General features: G+C 37.4%; 1 protein-coding gene across 5 annotated transcripts in view; it reads right to left on the bottom strand.

Moving 5' to 3' along the window:
* Positions 1–3,549: 3,549 nt before the first annotated feature.
* The window catches only part of LOC127809810 (nuclear transcription factor Y subunit B-1-like), a 36,984-nt gene continuing 17,515 nt past the window's right edge, over positions 3,550–23,018 (bottom strand). For 2 of the 5 annotated variants that reach the window (XR_008025260.1, XM_052348923.1), the window contains one exon: positions 6,555–7,001. The gene's annotated coding sequence lies outside the window, so the exon portion shown is untranslated. Of the gene's footprint in view, positions 3,768–6,554; positions 7,002–13,891; positions 14,170–23,018 lie in introns of those variants that run through there. The other 3 variants (XR_008025259.1, XM_052348924.1, XR_008025261.1) reach the window with 3 other exon arrangements.

Below are 23,018 nucleotides of genomic sequence, written 5' to 3'. Positions count from 1 at the left end.
CACCTTTCTCGATCACCAGTCTACTGTCAATTTCTTCCCCATCCGTCACCATTTCTATTGCATACAGGAAGCGCAGTTGAGCTATATCAGCTTCACCATGCTGAAAGAACCTTTGCATCATTCAGCCTGTTAATAACTTGCAATCTCCCTCTTTCATGCTCCCTGTTAATGTTATCCTTTTTCATGCCAATTCAAAGGTTATCTCCAGTGTGTTGAAATCGAAAATCAAGGGCCTCACATTTTTCATCCAATCTACCCCTAGTACAATGTGACGACCACCCAACCTAAGGATTCTCAAATCAGTCATGAACACAAGACCTTGCATTGTCCATTTGAAACCTGAACACTTAAATCGACTTACCATCTTACTTCCATTCGCAACTGTAACTCAAAGTGGTATAACAACCTGAATCTCACATTGTAAGTTATGGGCAGTGTCTTTGTCTAAAAAGCTGTGTGCACTTCCACTATCGATGAGGACCACCACTCTTTTCTTACCCACTAAGCCTTTCACCTTAATTATCTTTTCTAAGGGGTAGCCTTCTATGACGTGTAATGATATCTCCCCTCCATCTGTTCCGGACTCCCCATTGCTTGTGTCCTCTGCCTCTTCGACATTCATTGCTTTTTCTTCTACTTCTACTTCTAAGCCTTCCATTTGCAACAATTGCTTCCTACATTGATATGCTAGAAAGTACTTTTTGTTGCAGCGGAAACACAATCCCAATTGTCTTTTTTGTAAGGACTTCTCTAAAATAGGGTTAGAGGAACCCCTAGGTAGTAGATTCCCCTTGTGCCCTATTTAGTGGCCGAACTTAACTCGTACACCCCCACTTTGGAAGTTGCTACCAACATACCTTTTGTCGCATTCCATTGTTTCTTAACCACTGCCTCTAAGGCCAACTCTTGTAGCTATGCCTTTTTGGCTACTTGTTCAACAGCGATCAACCACATCTTAACCAAGGGTCAAAGTTCATCGCTTAATCTGTTGATGAAGCTCGACAAAAAATAGTGCTCGTCTAAGGTAGGTCGAGAAATCATGAGCGGCGATTTTAGTTCCTCAAATTTGTTTTGATACTCCTCCATTGACCCGATCTACCTTAACTTGTGGAAGTCTTCCACTACATCAGCCATGGTTCTCTCTACAAACTGGATGCAAAAAGCTACTACAAACTCTTCTTAAACCAGAATCGGCTTTCTGTTATTCCACCCTTGGAACCACGAGTCTGCCATGTCATTCAAATATGCAGTAGCCAGATTCACCCTCTAGTCATCTTCCACTCAGTATTGGTTAATCGCTCACAATGCCAAACCCACCAACGTGGCTTGTTTCCCTCAAATGTTGGAATTTCCACCTTCAGCATAGACACATGGTTCAAGGTCGCAGGGGTCCTCACTGAAATTTTTTTGGTTATTCATCCATGCACATTAGGTTGGTGACCTGTGGTCTGTCCCTTACTCTCATCAAGATTGGGGTTGTGTTCAGCCTTGGAAGGAAGTTCACTAGAAGGCTAGTGTTCGATAACCGTGAGAACAAGTTTAACACGATTTTCAGCTGCTGCCCAATTCCAGTGACCTCTTCCTTAAGGCCCTAGATGTCTGCTCGAAGGTTGGTGACTTCCTCCTACGGGGCCGCACCCTCAACTCTCATTCGACCCAACTCTTCATGGTTCTATCGTAGGTCGACGTCCATAAGGTCCATCTTGTCATCCAAATGCTCTTGGTGTTATCAAATTCCTTGCTCCAAAGTCTCCAATCGCGTCTCAAATTGTTTCATCCTTGTTACCTTTGCCATGGTCGATTACCCTGGTTACCCGATCAAGTTTGCCTCACCGATCTGGATCGAAATCACCTTCCAATCAAAGCGACAGTCACACAACAATGCGTCGGTCGAAGGTCTCATCGATCTGGGTTGAAATCGCCTTTTGATCAAAGCGAGCAACACACCGCAGAGCACCGATCAGAATCGCCTTCTACTCTGATACCAATTGTCAACTTTGATAGCTAACAAGGGGATTCTTTTGGAAATTGAAGAATTCTAGAGAAGATAGGAAGAACAATCAAGGGAAAAAGATAGAATAACAAAAGAAAGAGAGAATTCAGATTCTTGTATATTCAATCATATCCTCATTCTCGAATGTAGCCACATATACAGTCACCAGCTACCATAACTAATTGGGAATGTACACCTAGTACAACAGGGATCTAACTAACTAGGTATAACCAACTTACCACTATGACTATAATTACTATTCTACCCTTAGGAATGTGGCACATACGACTTACCAAATAAGTTATTTAGAGAATTTATAAGTTGAATAGCTTATAAGCTCTTAATAATTTTCCAAACAGGTAGATTTTTTTTTTTTTAAATTCTTGAAAGGCTTGTATAATTTCTTTTAACTAAAACTTAAGCTAAGTCAAACACCATCTAAGATTACTTTACTCCCTGTGTTTACCCATTTCCTTGTTACACAACCAAATTGTTTATGCAGCCACGTGGTTAGTTCATGCACATGCCCCTCTAATCCTTCATACACTGTCATGCCAATAGTACTCTATAACTTTTGTTGTATGCAAACTTAAATGATAGATGATCTTCCCAACTGCTTAGAAATCCATCACACGTGCTTGCAACATATCACAGATGCCTCCACAATGTGACCACACTACTCTTCATCCATGACCATCAACAAACATCCATGAGGTTTGTAACGCCCCGCTCTCACTGCGGGTGTTACTAGTAAATAATCAACTAACTATTCACTCGCTAAGACAATAATGAAGAGACAAGCTATATTTCAATAAAAAAACGTCTTAGGTGGGAACTAAACTCTGTCCCTCCCTTCGCTCCACTCAAGAATTCAGAAAAAATATAAAAAAAAATCTCGTGAAAATAAAACCTGAAACATTGGTGAAACATCACCTTTCTCTAGCTCTTAATGAAGAACCGAGAAATAACCTTTCCCAAAATTCGACAAAAATAAACAAACCACACTCGCTTTATTTAACTATGGCACAAGGCCTTAATTATTAAAAAATAAATTTAACCCAATTATTAACCCATTTTTCTCATTTCCAAAATCCCTTGAAAAATATTTGGGTTAATCTCCCTTTGAAAAATTTAATGATTTTTCCTTAACCAATCCTCAATTTATTTTTCCCAAAGTACACCCAATTCCTATAATTTAGGAAGTAAATTTTTGAAATTCAAAGAATCAAATTTTCTCATTCATTTTTCCAAAATTCAAGAAAAATACTCCTTTATTTTATTTTTCAAAATATAGAATTTTTTTCAAAAATGCCTAAAAAATTTACATTAATTCAATATATATTTTGGAGGCTCAAATCCGTATTTGTTTCTTTATAAAATAATTTTTTTAAATCCAAAAATTCCAACAACTAAGGAAAAACCAAAAAAAAATAGCAAGGGGTGGCAGCAGCGCGCTCGCCGCATGCGCACGTGCCTACTGGCCGCAACAACCTGCTAGCCTTTTTTTTTTTTTTTTTTTTATGTACATATCCCATATTTTTCAAAATTTAATTATGCATAAATTAAAATATAATTCTCTCACATTCACTCCAAAATACGGCCATACAACCCATGAGGTACTTACATGACATACACCAAATAGAATACATACTCAAGTTTAAACTCCATCAAACTTTAAAACACCATTACAAAATATAACAACCACACAATTAGCCTTCCATACTCATAGCCCTTACCCCTTCCAAGATTCCCTTTTCCTTTGAACTTTCACCACCTACAAAGAGGTACAAAATGACCTTATGAGCTATTGCTCAGTAAGGGTGCAATGCAAAACAAATGAGAGCATAAGTAATCATGTAATGCGAGATGTAATGCAAATATGAGTAGTCTTCCTAACCTTTACAACCTTTCAAGGTGGAGACTTCAACCAATCCCTTTTTCCCAACTCTTAGTCTTCCTTATAGCCAAAGGTCCACTAGAGCACACAAATGCATATATACTTGCAAACACATGAAACTCATAACAAACATTTGCTAAACATGCAAGACCACCACCTATGGGATCATCCCTTATCTTAAACTTCTTTAGATCTCCCACAATCTTTAGCTTGCAAGATGTATTTGCTTTCAACCCTTAAAGAAAAATAATCTTTGATCATTAAAACTATTTTCAAGACTATAAATTGAAATAACTAAAAGGCTTTCAAGGCTTACCCCTTACTCTTCACTTGAGCTTCTCTACTTCTACTTCAAATTCACTCTTAGTCAAAGAGATTTGGCCTTCTCCTCCTCCCTTTTATTTATATTTCTCCACTTTTCTCATTCTAATTTTTATTTTCAACTCAAGATTCAATCCAAGCCTTTGGATCTTATGGAATTGAGAGAACTAATCTCCACTCTTCACTACAAGCACAATCCATGTGCTTAATGAATTTTTAATCTCATCCCTTTAATCACATAGAATTTAATCTCTACCCTTAAGAAGAAACACAATCCTTAACCAAAGAGAAAATTCTCTTATCCAACAAGATTTTCACTTTCCATTTCTTAAAATTAATTTCTCATTATGTTGACAATCCATGCCAATCTTCAAGAACCACTCATGGCCCTTGGATCAAGCCTTATTCCAAGACTCATTCTCAACCATTGGATTCCTTGAATTTCCAATTTCTCAAAATTTATTTAAATGAGACTATTTTCATATACATCACTTTAAAAGACATATTTTACATAATTTCCCATTTAATTGCATAGCAACTTTTCAATTTATTTTTCCATTTATTTTTCCATTTACTTTATTCACCATAATGATTACCCTCACTAAAGGTTAAAGTGACTCTTTTCTAATCCTTTTTGATTTACCTTAATCACTCCTTTTTACTTAAAATATCCACCCACAAAATAACTCACACCTCTTCTCCCAAGAATTTACCAGGTGTCATCCATATACTTAATTTGTTCATTTCTTATTTCTTTAATATCTCATATTCTTAAATGAGAACTTGCCAAATGTCACTATTCGACACCCACTTGACCCCTAATCCTCAATCTTGGTCATCCAATATTTTTCTATAAATTAATCAAAGTTAAATCCTTCACATAGAATTTATTTACACATTTTCACCCATAATTATTCTCTTTTAATGGGATAATATCTAAATTACCATATTGCCCTTCTAAAGACATTTCAAATTTATAAACTTCCACCAGCCAATCTAGGACAATTCTGGAAAGTTAGATACCCTTATTTTCATAATTTATTTAATTAAATTCACACTCATACCTAGGGTGTTACAAGGTCCCCATATACCTTGGTCACCCCAAGATGAACTGTACATTTTTCATCCTTATTGGAGACTATAATTCATATTGGTCCTTATCTAGAATACTTTTGACTCAACTCTTTTTCGTGAGGCATATAAACACAGCAATTGGATCGAAGTATCCAATTCCAAAATTCAAATGTTGGCCTCTTAACTTGGTCATTCTCATCAATCCATAACTTCAATCTACGTTCCCCACTAAGAGGCTATCTAATTTGCTCTACTAGATCCAACTCAACAATCAAACTAGCAACACAGGTAGTAGTCAAGCAAGACATTACACCTACAATCATCACATAGAAAACCTCTATGAACTACAACTCTTTGGCCATCAACTGGGTTAACACGATATGTAAACCACAAACATTGCCTTTGCCCCAGGTGCTATATGTTCCTGCAGTCATAGACCGTAAAAAATTTTATCCATTACAATTATCTTTTCAACTCTTTGCAAGAAAGCAAAGCCTCAGGCTCTTGCGTTTCATGTAAATTTCAAAGCTCTTGTCATATACGTAATGACACCACAACTTAAAAAGCAAAGATAACTGCAAACCAACTCAAGTGTGATGTCTCAAATTTTCTATAACGAGAATTAGTCATCAAAAGTTATGTAAAATGAGAATACTAGCATTAAGATGTGCAAAAAATTCTCCATGGCATTGATAGACAATTAAATGAGAAATTATGGTTACATTATATTATTAATGTTTAAAATACTTGCATTTCAAATGCTATTATTTTAAACAACAGCTATTTTAGTAGAATTTCAAATTCATCTATTTTAAAGAATCCAAATCCAAGATACAATTGGACCCAAATTCAAATACTTTCAATAATACCCTTTGAGCACCGATATTCAAGAATTGCAGTGTGAAAATAAGGGAGGTCAATGCAAAGAGGAAGTGCAATGTAAAAACAATGAAGAGTGTACGGTATATATCAGTATCCACAAGAGTGATGCACTTTAGAGGAGGTGGATATCACTATCCCACAAGCACCCTAGAATTGGCCCATTTTTTGCCATTGTAAGAAAACATATAGCTATTGTACAACATACCAGATGAGATACGTTGGGTTGACCTCTTTAACAAAGCAATTAGAGAATGTGCCAATGAAATGCAAAAGGGCTCATTGAAAGTCACATAAAACTGACTAGACAAGGATGCTTTCCACCCACCAAAATTTCAAGTTAAATAAATAAGACTGTACAAAAGTAATTAGCAAACTCTCTCCCACACATCTGAATCCAAAGTGCTTAATTAATTAGTACATTGCAGCATAAAAAGCAGCCGATCTTTATCTTGCTACATAAAACGTCATTAAATGGTTGTTAAAAAGTTAAAAATTCATATTTTTGGATACCATACCATCTCACATAAATATATGTATATAAAAGTACCAAACTTTTGAGGATGTATTCACCTGACTTGACTTGAGCACCAGCAACCAAACTGCAAACATGCCCCTCTTCCTTAACCAAACCATCCTCATAAATAGAGAAATTACAGCTCTTCCATCAGTAATCTCTATATAAAACAATGCTACCATTGCTGAACGTTGTCTACTAGGAATAGATAGAATCATAAAGATGATGATGATGATGATTATGAATCAATAAAGGTGAATCTTTTATCTCCCTACTTGCTGCTTTTCCATGTTCGAAACAATTGGATTCTGGCCTTATGCCTGCAAAATTCCAGAGCCGCTGCCCAATAAACTAAACAAAAAATCCACAAAGAAGTTTGACCAAAAAAATAAAAAAATAAAATAAAAAATGGCCAAATATGCACAATGCCTATCATATCAGACAATAGTATCTTCAGAATTTCCATCTAATTAGATTTTTAAACTTAAAGGTGATCACACTGGTGGCACAATTGGGAAAAGTAGATGCCCCGCTGTTTCTATTTTGTTTCGTGTTTCTATATTTCATCTTTTATGCATTTCACTTGGCTTAAATCTCTTGTTCTTCTTTCTCTTGCTTTAGCCAGTTCATATATCTCTCTCTTTTTCCATCTTTGGTATCAAATCATTGGTATAAATTTTCATAATTTTTGAGTTTACTTCACTATCTACCTTTTTTGCTTCTTTTTTTTGGGCCAAACTAAACCTATTTATGCTTTGTTCATTACAGAATTTATGTAAAGTCATCTAGCAAGCTATGTTAGTATAGATTTCTCTCCTACCTCTTCATTCCATCACCAACACTGTTGGATTTGAGACATTTCCGCTTGACTCTCCTAGGATCATTTTTGTCGTATTTCCAAAAGCAGTAGCCATTTCACTCTAGATTTGGTTTGTATCTCCTTTTATGGTGCAATTCCTTCCGTCATTATTTTGGGATGTGGGTTACATTATTTTGGGAAGACCATGTTTGTTTGACTTGAATACTGTGCTTATTCTTATGCAAAGGCAAGAAGATCCAACTGAAACCCTTACCACCCCAACCTACCAATTTAGAAAAACCTAGGGAAGTGGTACAACAAAAAGATATAAACATCATCAGCCCAGAGGAGCTTAAGCATGAGAGATAGAGGAACAATCTGGAGGTACTTGAATAGTCACATCAGTTAGTAACAAAATTCTAAGATGTGTTACCAAAAATAAATAAATAAAAGAAAGAAAAACATAAAAGTGCATTATTGTTACATAAAAACATTATAAAAAATTCATTGAAACGAAAAACAGAAAGAAAAAAGAAAAAATCAGTAGAAAAACACAATCTTAACTCACTACCTTCCCCAATCGAAGCCAAATCCACCCCAGTTCTCCAACTCTCCACCTCCAATTTCCAAACCCTAACCTTAACTATCTTCCCTAATCAAAGCCAAATCCACTTTCACCAGACACCTCTGAGGGTTCCACCTTGCAAGCATCACAACCAGAGGTTATTACCTCAATCAAGACCTTGATGGAGGTGAATTTGTTTGCTTCTTCTACTTTGTGTTCACCTTCGTCTTTGTCACCACTTGAATTGTCCTCCAAGGCTCATCCTCCCTCTCTCAATGTGGTTGTCAACAACAAACCTTTCTCTTCGTCACCAACGGCAATCTCTTCATTGAAGAACAAAACAGGTTATGTTCTTTGATTTTTTTATTTTTACTTTTATTTTTTTATTTTTACTTCATAATTAGAGAGAAGATTTGGTCAAATGTAATTCAATTTGATTTAATTAATGCCAAATGGGCCTAAAACTAATAGAGGGGGTGGTCCCAACAACAAAAGTAAACCACAGGAGCTCTCCATCCAAATGGCCCAACCACGAGGTATAGGGGCAATTTACCCTTAGGTTTTATCTTGTTATCTTGTCTTTTTATATTTTAGGCAGGTTTATCTTTCTATCTTTATTTTGATTAGACAATTATAGTTATGATAGGACTTGGATGAGATTCATAATCATGTTATAGTTATGACTAGATTTTGCCTCTAAATAAACCACACTATGTATAAAGAAAATTAATGCCTTTGACTATTGAATACAATTAATATTGTCCCCACCCCCCCCCCCCCCCCCCCTTTTCAGCTTAACTTCTTGCTTTTTCTTAAGCTTCTTCTATTTCTCTTCTTATTTCCCCAATTTCTTCTCGTTCTTCACCAATCTTTCTCATATTGTTCAGCATCAAATTGGTATTAGGGCTTTCCTTTGACTGTTTCACATCATATGTAGTCCCATTTACCTCAAATCATGCATCCATCTCTATGCAAATCCTTTTTAAACTGGACAAATCCATTCAAAACAAAATTTGTAAAGTCCAATGCCACAAGAAGGTAATATTGTAACTTTATGTCCCAGTCGGAAAGAAATGACAAAAAAAATTGGCAATATATCATGCTATGCCATATGTGGAAACAGGAAGTCATTTTCAAAGAATTGTACAAGAAGAATTAGTGAGGAGCCACTAACTGCACCAGCAATATAGCTTAGGACCTATCAAGTTTGGAGTAGGTGTACAGGCTCTCTGGTTGAGATCCAAGAATCTAAACGTACCACCAAGGGCAATCCAACTGATGTGGAATGGTCGTGTAACTTAAAATATTTAAAAATATACACTGGGAGTCTCTTGTTGAAAAAATTCACACTTTGTGGAGTAAGAGTGGCTGTGCTCCTTTCAAAGCATTTATGCAATCAAAATATTGACAAAACTAACAAAGAACTCCAACAAAACACAAGGAGAGCTAATATGCAAGGTATTATTTATGAAGATAGTTAGACTAAAGCAATCCAGTCACTCTATAACATTCAAGGAGGATGATGTTACTACTATTATTATTAATAACGAAAAGTGATCAAAAAGCAGTACTTCAACTCTTGGTAATGCTATAACATAATGATAATAATTTGAACAATCAAGGAAGCCTGCGGGTGGATGCATCTGTAGGTTTGGTTATCACCACCATGTAAGTAATCAATTAAAGTACTCAAAAGGCCAATTGACCTTTTACTCGAGGAGAAACAAATTAAGAGAAAGTGACGGATCAAGGGAGTAAATATGAAACAGGTAGCAAGAGACCTAGCTTGCAATGAGAGAAATTCAATCATATGAAAACCAGATATCAAATTCACCAAGCTACTAGTTCAATGATCAAATGGTTTTACGATTAATAAATAATTATGAATGAATACTTTAATAAAAATAAAACTAAAAATAAAATTGCAAATGCCAAATTGCCAATAGTTCATAAAATGCATAATTTGCATACCATATGCATATAGTATTCACATACGTAAATTTAGACCTACACAACCTTTTTGAGAAACTTTTAGATTTTCATTAAATGGGCTTGTTTTAAGCATGACTGAGTCATTGCAGTCACAATGAAGAAGCCTCGTGATTAGTTTGTTTGGAAGGCAATGGATGATTTCATGGCAAATCTTAGACAACCTAGTGGATTATGAAAGCATCCTCACATCATATTCTACTAGGCTTTTTTTTGCTTGGTTATTCTACTGACTTTTTACACAGACATGTTTGTATACAGCTGGCACTACACCGCAAAGCAGAGAAAGAATGAGATAGAGAGATACATCAAGATGAAGACTAGGGCAATGAAGAAAACAGTAAGCAAGATAATGCAGCACAATGGGAAATGTTGTCCAATCACAAATAAGTCTTCGTAAAAGCTGAGTAAGGAAGAAAAGAAAACCCTGGCTGGCCTGGTAGCCCTACATTTTATCTATTTACAAATTCAGCTTTCAGTTTTCTGCACTTTGTTATCTTGGCTTCAAATTTTACATAGTATAGGACCTGGAGGTGCATCCCCCAATTAAAAACAGGTGGATTTATTTGAAAATATGTCAGACAAATCAGTCAAATTCCATACAAACATCAGATTCAACGGAACAAATAACATGAAAATTTTTCTGGGATAAAATTGCCCAAATACATATCTAGCAAAACTGTGAACCAGGCTGGTGTGAGGTTAACTACCAGATTGAGTTGGCCTAGTTGGTCTGATTCCAGCATGTAAGTTGGAAAACCTAGGGCTTAAGAATCCGAGAAACAAAGAAAAGGAAGAAACTAAACAAGAGCCGCTTATATATGCAGCTTAACCAACAGTAAGGCATTACCGCCTTATACAATTAAAAACATAACAGCAACATAAAATAAGAAGCAAAACAATAAACAACAAGTTAACACTATCTCAATGTTACATTCTCTTCAACACTCCCCTTCAAATCAAGCTCCTCCAGTGTCTCTGTAGTACACAAGTTTTTAGAAGATGCTTCCTTTGTTGTATATCTTCGTTCACCAGTACATACAGGACTCCAAGTTAGCCCAAGTTTGCAACATAACCGTTGAAATCTGTCTCTAGGCAGACTCTTAGTCAGAATATCAGCAACTTGCTCTGATCTAGGAACATATTGTATTTCCACTACACCATTTTCAACTTTCTATCGAACAAAATGAATATCAACACCAACATGTTTAGTATGAGAGTGAAAAATAGGATTTTCAGCCATACTTTTGGCTGCCAAATTATCACACCATACAATAGGAGTTGTAACAATTGAATATCCCAACTCTGTAAACAATGACTTAAGCCATAGTAACTCCATTACTCCCAATGCAACAGCCCTATACTCAACTTCCCCTACTGATTGACAACACTAATTGCTTTTTGGAATCCCAAACAATAAGATTGTTGCCAAGATAAATACAAAACCCACTAGCACTCCTGGTGACCTTGCAGCCAGCATAGTTTGCATTAGTGAATACTGATAAAGTCAGATTTCCAGGTGTAGAAGAGAAGAACAAACCCAGATCAGTAGTTCCCTTTATATATCGAAGCAGTCTCTTGCAAACTAACCAGTGTTGACACTTAGGATGTGCTGAAAACTGACTTCACTTGTTAACAGCAAAGGCAATATCAGGTCTTGTATAGGTCAAATATTGTAAAGACCCTATAATTGTTCTATAGACAGCTGGATTAGTAAACTCTTCTCCTTTCATTTGTCAAAGAAAGACCAGCAGTCATAGGAGTGTAACAGGGCTTACAATCTTTCATCCCATCTTTCCTCAACAAATCCACAACATATTTAGTTTGAGTAAGATAAAGGCCATTTTTGCTCCTATATACTTCAAACCCTAGGAAGTAATTGACAGGTCATAGAGTTCTAAAAGCAAACTGATGGTCTAGATCATGAATACAGGCCTTAAGAGCAGTAGAACTGGATCCAATAAGAAGTATATCATCCACATATACTAACACAAACAACACATACTCATTTGTCCGCTTGATGAACAACGAAGCATCAAAAACTGATCTAATAAAACCCCAATTAAGTAAAGCTTCTTTCAGCTTATTATACCAAGCACGAGGAACTTGTTTCAACCCATACAAAGATTTCTTCAATCTGCAAACATGATTTGGAGTGGCAATATTGACAAACCCTTCCGGTTGAGCCATATACATGGTCTCAACTAAATCACCATTCAAAAATGCATTGTTAACATTCATTTGTTGAATTTCCCAACCAAATGACACTGCTAATGAAAATAGAACTCGAATGGTAGGAGCTTTAACCACCGGACTAAAAGTTTATGCATAGTCTACACTTGGATTTTGGAGAAAGCCTTTTGCAACTAACCTGGCTTTATACTTTAAAATGGACCCATCAGGCTTAAACTTCACCCAGAAAACCCATTTATTCTCAATGAGATTCATATCATCAGTATATGGAACCAACTCCCAAGTATTTTTCCTTTGTAGAGCAGTATATTCTTCTTCCATGGCTTTAACCAATTGTGAGTCTAAAAGAGCCTCTCTAACTGATGTTGGTTCAAGTGAGCTCACTAAGGCATGAGGAGAAGAATTAACAAGCTGTTTGGCTTTAAGACGAGCTGGAACATTCTTATATTTAGGAACCTTTGAGATAGGAGGTGCAGATGATGCACGAGAAGATGTGGTGGCAGGAGAGTTAACATTCTCTGTTGATCTCAGAAATGGACTCAAGGAACAAGCTACCAAGGGACACTTGCAAGAAGAAGATGAAGAAACAAAAGAATGAAGAAATTCTGTAGGAGGACTGCTAGGCTTGGAATCTTAGGGAAAGTTAGCAGTCACATTGGATGAAGAAAATATAGTGGAGTAAGGAAAATCCCTAACATTAAATTGTACATGCCGGGTTGTATATACACAACCAAAAAGATGTAAGCATTTGTAACCAGCTTGAGTGATACTATATCTAATAAAGATGCACTTGGTTCACCCCACGGGGTGGCCTCAGCGGCCAGCTGAGGGAGGTGGGCTAGCCTGGTCTCTAGGTTCAAATCCTTCCCCAGCACAGTTGTTGGTAGATAATACCTAGGTTTACCTCCTCGTCACTAAAGGGATGCGGTGGCAGGGCGTTCGCAAGGGGACGTCATCCCAAGATACACTTGGTTAAATGAAATTCAAATTTGCGCTTGTTGTAAGGTCAAAGAAAAGGAAAACAAGCACAATCAAATGGTTTAAGGAATTATAATTGGGAGTCTTTCAATATAACAATTTAAATGGGATCTAAAAATTAACAGATGAGGAAGGGAGAAGATTAATCACATGAACAACAGTTAGAAAGGCTTCTACCCAAAATTTTAAAGGCATTTTAGCATGGGCTAATAAGGTTAATAATCCTATTTCAGCTATATGCCTATGTTTTCTCTCAGCAACTCCATTCTGTTGATGAGTGTAAGGACAAGTAAATCTAGGTTGAATGCCATTATTCCATAGATAGGGTAAACAGGCAAAGTATTCTCCCCCATTATTAGTTTGTAAGGCTTGAATTTTGGTGTGAAATTGATTTTCAGCAAAGTTTATGAAAGGTAATGAACACTGATAAGAGATCTGACTTGAGTTTTAAAGGATATAACCAAGTGTATCTAGTGTAAGCATCTACAAAAATGATATAGTATCAAAATCCTTGCATTAACAACATTGGAGCTGGTCCCCATAGATCAGAATATACTAGCTGTAAAAAACAAAAAGCAGTAATCTCATGTGTAGAAAAAGGCATTTAATGCAATTTACCAATCTGGCAAGAATTATAGAAAAATAAATTTGAAGATGAACTAGAAACTCCAATTTTATTCAATACATTTAAAGAAAGATGACCCAATTTATTGTGCCAATCTTGGCAAATACCAGTATTTTGAGCCACATTTACATCATTTGATAGTTCATAAACAAATGAAGACTGTCTTTTACATGTTTTTTCATCATTACACGAATTGAAAGAAGTACTAGCTGAATTGACAAAAAATAGCTCTAGGGATTGAGCTTGAGTGCTTGTTGCAGCGAAACAAGATGCTGGAACTAGCCGATATAACCCATCCTTAAGGTGTCCCCGTAGAAGAACTTCCCCAAATCTTTTGTCCTTAATCAAACAAACATTAAAATGAAATTTAGACACCACATTATGATCTCTAGTAAGTTGAGAAACACTTAGAAGATTTTTATGTATGCTAGGAACATGAAGGATATTAGGAATACAAAGAAAAGAATTTGAATTGATATTTAACATACTTGTAGCAACATGAGTAATAGGCAATTGCTTACCACTGCCTATGGTAACTTTGTCCCCACCTAGATAAGGTGAATGTAGGGACAGATTGTTAAGGCTCGAAGTGATGTGATTTGTGGCTCCTGAGTCCACAAACTAGGATGGATTAGAAAAAGAAAGTTGATGTTGAGCAGCAAATTGCTCAAGAGTACTATTATATGGTGAGCCTATCACTGATCCATTATCATTGGAGTAGACTCCACTAGAATCACTAAAGGTAGCCATATAGGCACTTGAATCTATCTGATTTCCAGTATTATATCTGCCAGAAGATCTACCAGTGCCTTGACTATTTACTCGAGTAAAATTTTGATCAAAACGATAATAGCATTTCTCCACTAGATGCCTTGGTTTTCCACACAATTGACAGTAGAATTTTTTGTTTGATCTACCTCGACCTCTACCTCCTCTAAATCCAGAACCTCCTCCTATCTGAGAATATCCTCCTCTATTATAACCAAAATTTCCATTACTTTGATGTGAAGCCATATTAACATTCATAATGGAGGACAGTGAATCAAAATGCAGAGAAGATTGAGGTACATTCTTAGCAGCTAAGCATTGTTCATGCATAAGCAACAAATATTGAACCTTCTTCAAATCTATATCATCCATTTAATAGGTTATTATCACGACCCAAGTGTAATTAGAAGGGCAATAATGTAATTAGTTACCTTAGTTTGATAGGAGCTATTTCTGTTATTTTGTTACAGCGCATGGGCTGTTATTCTAGATGCTTCTTTTAGTTGTATAGAAGAGTATGCTTGAATTTAATTGAATGAATTCTAATTCTCTCTCTACAATTTCTCTCTTTCCCTCCCCCCCCCTCTCTCTCTCTCTCGTTCTCCACTGTTCCATCCCTTCTCTCCCTAATTCTATTCAATCTCTCCCTCCGAATTCTGCTCTCTCTCCCGTGAACTCTTCTCACTTCCCTTTCTAACCTTAATCAAATCCCAGGGTTGTGACAAATTGGTATTAGAGCAGTCCATCCTTGGTTGTGGTTTTGATTCGAGTTAAAGATCGGTGAAATTAATTCCGGTGATTAAGGCCCCAGATCGAGAAGGCTAGAGACGATTCTATTGATTCCGACTTGACGAAGTCACATAGCATATCAGGGCGAATTGTGGCGGTTGTTCCCTAGAGGCTGGATCCAAGTCACTACATAAAAGGCGACTCAACCTAGACAATTCCAGTGGCCTGGGGAATTCAACGCAATCAAAGTTCTAACAATTGAATAAGCTAAACTTCTAGAAATGATCCAGGTAGGTTGAAAATTACAGTCGAATCAAACCAGAAGGTTTCCGACCGTGGAATCCATTGTGACTAGCCCATCCAAACGCCGAAGCAGATTGAGCAGATTTGAAATCATTTGTTTGAAGGCTGAACTAAGCCTGAGATCCACAGCCATGGAATCTCGAAATTGAATCTGATGCACGAGGAATGGAGCGCTGGCTCGGATCTGAAGGAGAAGCAGGAGATTGGCTCTCAACAGTGAGTTCTGGTGATTTTGAATCAGAGGTGATCGCAATTGGTTTGGGAGCCTTGGACAGCGATTGGGTTGAGAAGAACCACCATTAATTTCAGTGGGGGAGCTGATCGATTTGGATCGAGTGAGATGAAGGTTACGAAATAGGTCTGGTGATTGTGCAATGGGTACCTCACGGCGGTGCAATGGGTGTCGCGACCATTTTCAAATTACGGTCGATGATTGGACAAAAACAGAGGAAGGATCTGAGGTGAGTTTAGCAGTCTAGGCGAACGGATTGAACACCTCCAATCGGAAATATCGCTCAATCGGGATTGGAAGGAGTTCCACTGACGAAGGCGGCTGAACGCGAAGGATCGCAATAAGCATCCTGGACACAACAAGGAATGGATTGAATAGCTGAGTCGATCCATTCGAGAGGCTGTGCTGGAGGCAACTTGGTCAAGTGGTTCTAACAGTGCATTTGGTGACTCTTGGTTTGAAATTCAGTAAGTGTTGGTTGGAGCTTGTGGACGAGCAGACAAGATGTCCCCGAAGAAAGGTTCGACGATTCATCGAAGCGGAAGGGCAGGTTGATTTACGACTGATTTTTCCGAGGCTATTGCATGTGTTGTTAGTAAGGCGAAGCAAATTATTCCAACGAGTTCGATTGCCGATCATAACCGAAGGGGAGAAGTAACTATAGGCTTGGAAGTTGCAGTTAGTTTTAACGAAAATTTCAGACAGCAACAGAATGATGTATAGAACTCCTCCTCCTTAGTCTTCGAAGAGTACTATTCAGGAGATGTCAGCCATGGGAAGCAGTGTACACATGAAACAAGTGGAGCCTCAACTACAGCAGAAGAGTGCTGCATCTTCAGTTGGCCAGAAGCAATAAACAAGGGAAAAGAAGTTTGAGAATGAGATCAACCAATGGGACAAGAGAGCAAGCAATGGGGTACATGATACGAGCAAGGAATTTGGCCTTATGATACGTGAAAAGCTGCAAGAGTTTGCGATGATACTTATTAAAAAGTATCATTACAACTTTTCAGTGGAATACTTTAATGATTATCACGGAAGTTTTAACGAGGAATTCCTTGGAGTGGAGCAGTCGAAGGAGGAGACAAGATTACGAGCGACTGATTCACTGCCTACGCTAGACTTTGGGTAGAAAAATAAGCATTCTGATGGAGGCAGCATTGACCAAAAGGATGGCTGCAATATTGGGAGTAATTTTGTGGTGAAAAGCATAATCTCAAGGAAAATTATATTGATCAGGTTGATAGGGCAGCAGATCAAAAGGAGCCCACGGATCTTTTTGAAGGAGAAGTGCATGTAGAGAAATATCTCGACAAATACGGGGAAAAAGAAGCTGCTGGATTACTTGTATGGAATCAAGAGGAACCAATTGAAAATTCAGTCAATATTAAGGAAGTTGTTGCTGGAATCAAAGCCAATTTATTAATGGTAACTCAGGATTCAGAACATGAAAGTAGATTGGATTAGGAGATCTGTATAGATCACACTTTACAAGAGCTGGAAGCTGATAAATCGGGTGCTAATCAGTCTATACAACAAATTGGAGGTAAGAACTACTACATAGATGGCTTCCATACATCTGATAGTCTGGGCAAGGATATTGTTTCATCAAATAATTGGGCTGCAAATCAAGTCGGGAAAGAGGGCCGGGATGAAGGCCTTATGGCAACCACTGAGGAGCTATTGGTTGGGATTGAAATCACAGCAACCCCTAATTCCAATGCGCACAAACAACATTGGTCTGAGCACCCAAGGCAAGTTTACAATTCTTCATTGCTATATTTCTAGGATGTTGATATTTTTGCAACAAAGCTTGGCCAAGGGTTGAATGGGAATACAGTAAAGGCAGCTATGGTTGTAGGTCCGTTATCCATCCTTTTATTGGACAGGGAGACCGATTTTGATCGGCCAGCTATTGCAGAACGTGGGGGCATCGAACTTGAACTCAATCAGATTTCTTCAATTGAAGTTCTAGGTCAAAGTGTGCCTGGGATGGATCTTGGAAACTTAAGAATGAAGAAGAAAAGGCCTAAAAGGCGCTAGCAAGACAGAAGAATGAAACGGATTGAGAAAGCGGGTATTGGATGAAATGCAATGAATAGTTGCTACAAGTTCCTGGGGATAAGAAAGAAAGAAAAATCAAATGAAGGAGGTAGGAATTAGATGAATAAGAACGACTTAACGTAATAAGTTTCTTGGGGACAAGAAACCTTTCAAGTAGAGGGGATTGTCACGACCCAAGGATGATTAGAAGGGCAATAATGTAATTAGTTACCTTACTTTGTTAAGAGCTATTTCTGTTATTTTATTACAGCACATGAGCTGTTATTCTAGATGTTTCTTTCAGTTGTATAACTTATAAATAGACTATAGTATGTAGAGAAGAGTATGCTTGAATTGAATTGAGTGAATTCTAATTCTCTCTCTACAATTTCTCTCTCTTTCCCTCCCTCTCTCTCTTTCTCTCGTTCTCTACTGTTCCATCCCTTATCTCCCTAATTCTATTCAATCTCTCCCTCTGAATTCTACTCTCTCTCCTGAACTCTTCTCACTTCCCTTTCTAACCTTAATCAAATCCCAAGGTTGTGACAATTATTAAGCTCACAACAGTGTCATAATCTTGATTTAAACCATTAAGAATTGCAAGCAACAATTCATTGTCATTTAAAGACTCTCCTATAGCCGCAAGTGACTTATAGTCTTGATCTTTAAGACATAGTCATTAATTGATAAATTCTCCTTTTTAACAGATCTCAACTGCTGCTTTAATTGAAATGACTTGGCTATGGTTTGTCTAGCATACAATTTTTCAAGATAAAGCCAAACCTCGGCAGATGATTTACATTGAATCACCTACGCTAACACTTCTTCAGTAATTGTGGAGAAGAGTCATCCTAAAAGCAGTTGATTAGATCAAAGCCAACTCATGTACTCTGGATTCACTTTTTGATTCATAGTTGAATTACTGCCATTTGAGTCGATTACATATTTCGAAGGAGGAGATGCATTATTCAAGAACGAAACTAAATCAAAAGCTCTTACTGTTGCTAAAATTTGAGCCTTCCAAAAGATGTAATTCTTTGAATCAAGTTTAAGAGGAATGAAACTGAAAGCCTTAAATATTATAGCAAAATCAAAATGAGAAACCGATGACAGATTTGAGGTAGATCTAATAGGAGAAGAAGAAGAGGAGGATCGATTTTCACGAACTAACCCATTAGCATGTTTGGCTCTGATACCATGTAAGTTGGAAAACCTAGGGCCTAAGAATTCGATTAACAGAGAAAAGGAAGAAAGCTTGTGCGCTAGGATCTTATTGAAAGAATGAATCAACAACAGCAACTAAACAAGAGTTGATTATATATGCAGCTTAACCGACAGTAAGGCATTAACGCCTTATACAATTAATAAGATAACAACAACATAAAATAGAAAGCAAAACAGTAAACACCAAGTTAACACTATCTCAATGTTACATTCTCTTCAACACAGCAATATAAATTTTTGTTACCAGAGCTAGTTATTTTTGGCTTGAGCTTCCATTCACAAGATTCATATGAAAATTGACATGTTGATAGGTCAAAGATATCGTCCCAATTTGGTGCCTGAGGAAGCAGGAGAGGCAATAAATTACCTCATTTGTTCTCAGTAGAAAGAAATATGTTATTTATTTTCTTCTGGTTTGCACTAGTCCTTCCAAAAAATAATGGTTGAACTCTTGAATTGTTATCAAGCTTGGCATAGAATAATAGTGGAGGAAAGGTTGGGGCACAAAGCCAACATTCTCAATGGCATACTTGAGAAGAAAGGAATTTCATGCTTTATGAGCATAGAAAAATCCTTTTTCTTCATAAGAAAGACAAGTTTTTTTGTTTCAAGGTAATGGTGGCACCCTTACATTGTGATGTAGTATAGAAGAAGTAGTCTCAAAATTTCCCGAGCTTAGAATATAGGCTCTGCATGGATGGCACCTTCTTTCATAAACTAATATTTTTCACTAATGTTAAAGATGTCAGGTAGATAGCTATCAACAAGGTGGTACATGTCGGGTCATGGTATGGGCTACGCTAGCATGCTAGTTTTCTGGTATGGAGGGATAGGCTTAATCAGTCCATTATTTCAGGTCATGGTATGTTTTATAGTTGTACGTAAGTTGATTTTTTTTTTTCTAAATTGTACTTAAGATAAAATTCATTTGATAATTTTGATTGATACTTTGCTATTAAAGAAGTCGATTTTTTCTTTTTTTTGGACTTCTATTTTGCGTGCTTATCCAACTTATGTAGTGAATAATCAGTCCTGACCTAAGGGCATTAGGAGTAATTGTTCTTTTACACATAATTTTCTTTGTTATACCTTAGGCTGTTATAAGATTATACTACCAGTTGGTCAGTAACTGAAAGGGATGCAACAGCCTATTAACAAACTAACGAGAAGAGACTGGGCAGCTTATGACTGAATGAATGAATTGGAATTCTATTCTCTCTCTCATTCTTCAAAATTCTCCCTCCATTCTCTGCATTTTCCCTCCTCCTAGTTTCTCCCTTCCATTTCATTCTCACTCCTGATCCTTCCCGAATTCCATTCCCAATACTAGGGAAACCCTAAGAACGTGACAATTGGTATCAGAGCTACCCATTCTCGAAAGCAAAATTGTAGAAGCCTGTCGTTTCCTAGAAGCTTATCGTAGCTATTCATATCAACGATTTTCAAAAGTTTAACAGGCCAGTGATTTTCGGAAGCTGGTTTCAAAGTTGCACGGCGAAAGTAATTGCCCCACGAAAGTTTTGGTTTCAAAGGTGCACAGTGGAAGAAATTGCGTAGAGGAAGGCTGGTTTCAAAAATTGCACAGCAAGTTTCCAAAGCTGATTAGAACAGGCTGTCTTCTGGAACTGTTTAGAGCCAGGCGATCCCAACCATCTAATTTTGTTCAAGTTGACGGGAAGCAGTAAACTCGAGAAAACGGAACTCAATGCAACTACAATCGGACACCTCCACTTATTGGATCCAATGAACTACAGTAGTTCTTTGGTCAAAGGTGCAACTAAGTGATGGTGGAAGGAACTAGAATGAAGCAGCTGAAAACTTGATTGGATGCAATGGAGATTGGCCTTTGACAAAACTAGGAGCAACTGGAGGAGAGATTGGAGACGATGGAACTCGGCCTTTGCCAAACTCAAGAGGAGGTGAGTCGAGGCAGAGTTGAGACGATGACGTTGGATAGACATATGAGAGAAGACTTCGCTAGTCTCAGAGAAGAATTCTCCAGTTTTGGTTAGCAACTATGCACTATCTTAAGCATGTTCTCTAGAATGCCTAACGCGAGCCTGTCAACAAACTTCCCTCCGAGGATCAACACGGCTCTAATCCTTTCTAGATTTAGGGGTAGACAATGTACTCCTAATCCTATAGAAACAGAGGAGCGACTGGAGTTGATGTCGGAATCGTCAACAAGAGGAGCCTATACAAATCCATATATTGCACAAATGTCAAGATTGAACATTCTAATATTCAAATGAGACAAACCAAGATAGTGGATATGTCAATGTGAACGATTCTTCTACCCTTATAGAGTGGCAGAAGGACAAAAGATAAATTTGGCAGCTACTTATCTCAATGACATAGTAGATGTGTGGTTTGAGGATGGAATTGAATTGGCCGGAGTTTGTAGAAGATTTTTGTATGCGATTCGGGGAAAGAATTATGATGTTTGTCATTAAAGAATTCAATAAGCTAAAGCAACAAGGTTCAGTGGATGAGTATCAAGTCAAATTTGAGGAACTAAAGTCATTATTGATCATCTCTCATCCAACCTTAGAAGAATTCTATTTTGTGTTCGGCTTCATCAGTGGTTTAAATGATGAGTTGAGACCCACTGTCAAAATGATGCAACTTACACAATGAAGCAGGGTGCTGACAAGGCAAGGCTACAGGAGCTTGCCTTGTAAGCTATTTTCAATAAGTATGTGCCATCAACGGACATTCAGCCTTCGTTCAATCAGCAACCAGAAAGCAATCAAGGAAATAAAAATTATAAGGTTAATCCTACTCCTGTTGCAGCTAGCTCATCGACAATAGAGTAGAGAAAGGGATTAGGATTATGCTATACATGTAGAGACAAATTCAGTCAATCGAAGACAATTAATGAGCATAAAAGGAGTAGAGGGCAAAGATGGAGAAGAACCAGCGGGAATTGGGTGACGAAAGACGCACAACTGTAATAAGTTTCTTGGGGGCAAGAAACCTCTCAAGGGGGGAAAATTGTCACGACCCAAGGGCATCAAGAGTAATCGTTTGTCACATAGCTTGAGGGCACTACTATAATTAGGGGTGGGATAAGATTGTAATTAGGAATTGGTATATTGGTAATTAGAGCCTAAGCGCACATGGCCACTTGGGTCCTAACTGCCGAGAGTTTGTTATGGGAATTCTCTAGAATGTAACTCTCCTATAAATAAGAAGCTAACGAGATGATGGGGATCATGTGAGGTTTATTCCACTTATCATTTCCCTCTCTTCCTTCTACTCTTCTCTCTCTCTCTCTCGAATTCTCTCAATTCTCTTTCCTGCCAATTCAATCTCTTCCTCAATTACAGAAGAGGTCCCCTTGTCAAATCTAGGTTTTGGCAATTGATATTAGAGCCAGCAATCTGGCCAGAGCATTGGACATGGTTGATGTTATGACCCTGAGGATATGATTGTAATTGGGGGGGGGGGGGGGAATCCATGGTGTATAAGTTGTAGACCTAATTGTAGAAGTTTAGAGGTTAGGCGAGAATAACTAACTCTTGTATAAACAGTTAGCAAGGCTGTTATAGTAGTTAGTGGGTTATATTTTCTGTTATTTCCTTCAATTGTAAACCTATAAAGAGGCTGGCATAGTTAGAGAAAGGCATGATTTGAATAACAATTGAATTCCAGTTCCCTCTCTCAATTCTCCTAGCTTCCCCTCAGTTATCTCTCTTCTCCCACAATTCTTTCTATTTTGTTCTCTTTTTCCCTCCCTTTCTGCTCTTCCTTCCTCTAATTCTTACCAATTTACTTCCTAATCCCTAGCCAAACCCTAAGGTCGTATCAGTTGAAAGCACCAAGGCGAAGCAAATGGAATTCAAATTGGATGCCATTGAATTGTGAATGAGCCAAAAACAGGAACAGG

This window comes from Diospyros lotus, chromosome 9 (assembly GCF_014633365.1).
Source record: "Diospyros lotus cultivar Yz01 chromosome 9, ASM1463336v1, whole genome shotgun sequence".
Classification (NCBI taxonomy): Eukaryota; Viridiplantae; Streptophyta; class Magnoliopsida; order Ericales; family Ebenaceae; genus Diospyros; species Diospyros lotus.
This window is presented reverse-complemented; position numbering and strand designations above follow the sequence as displayed.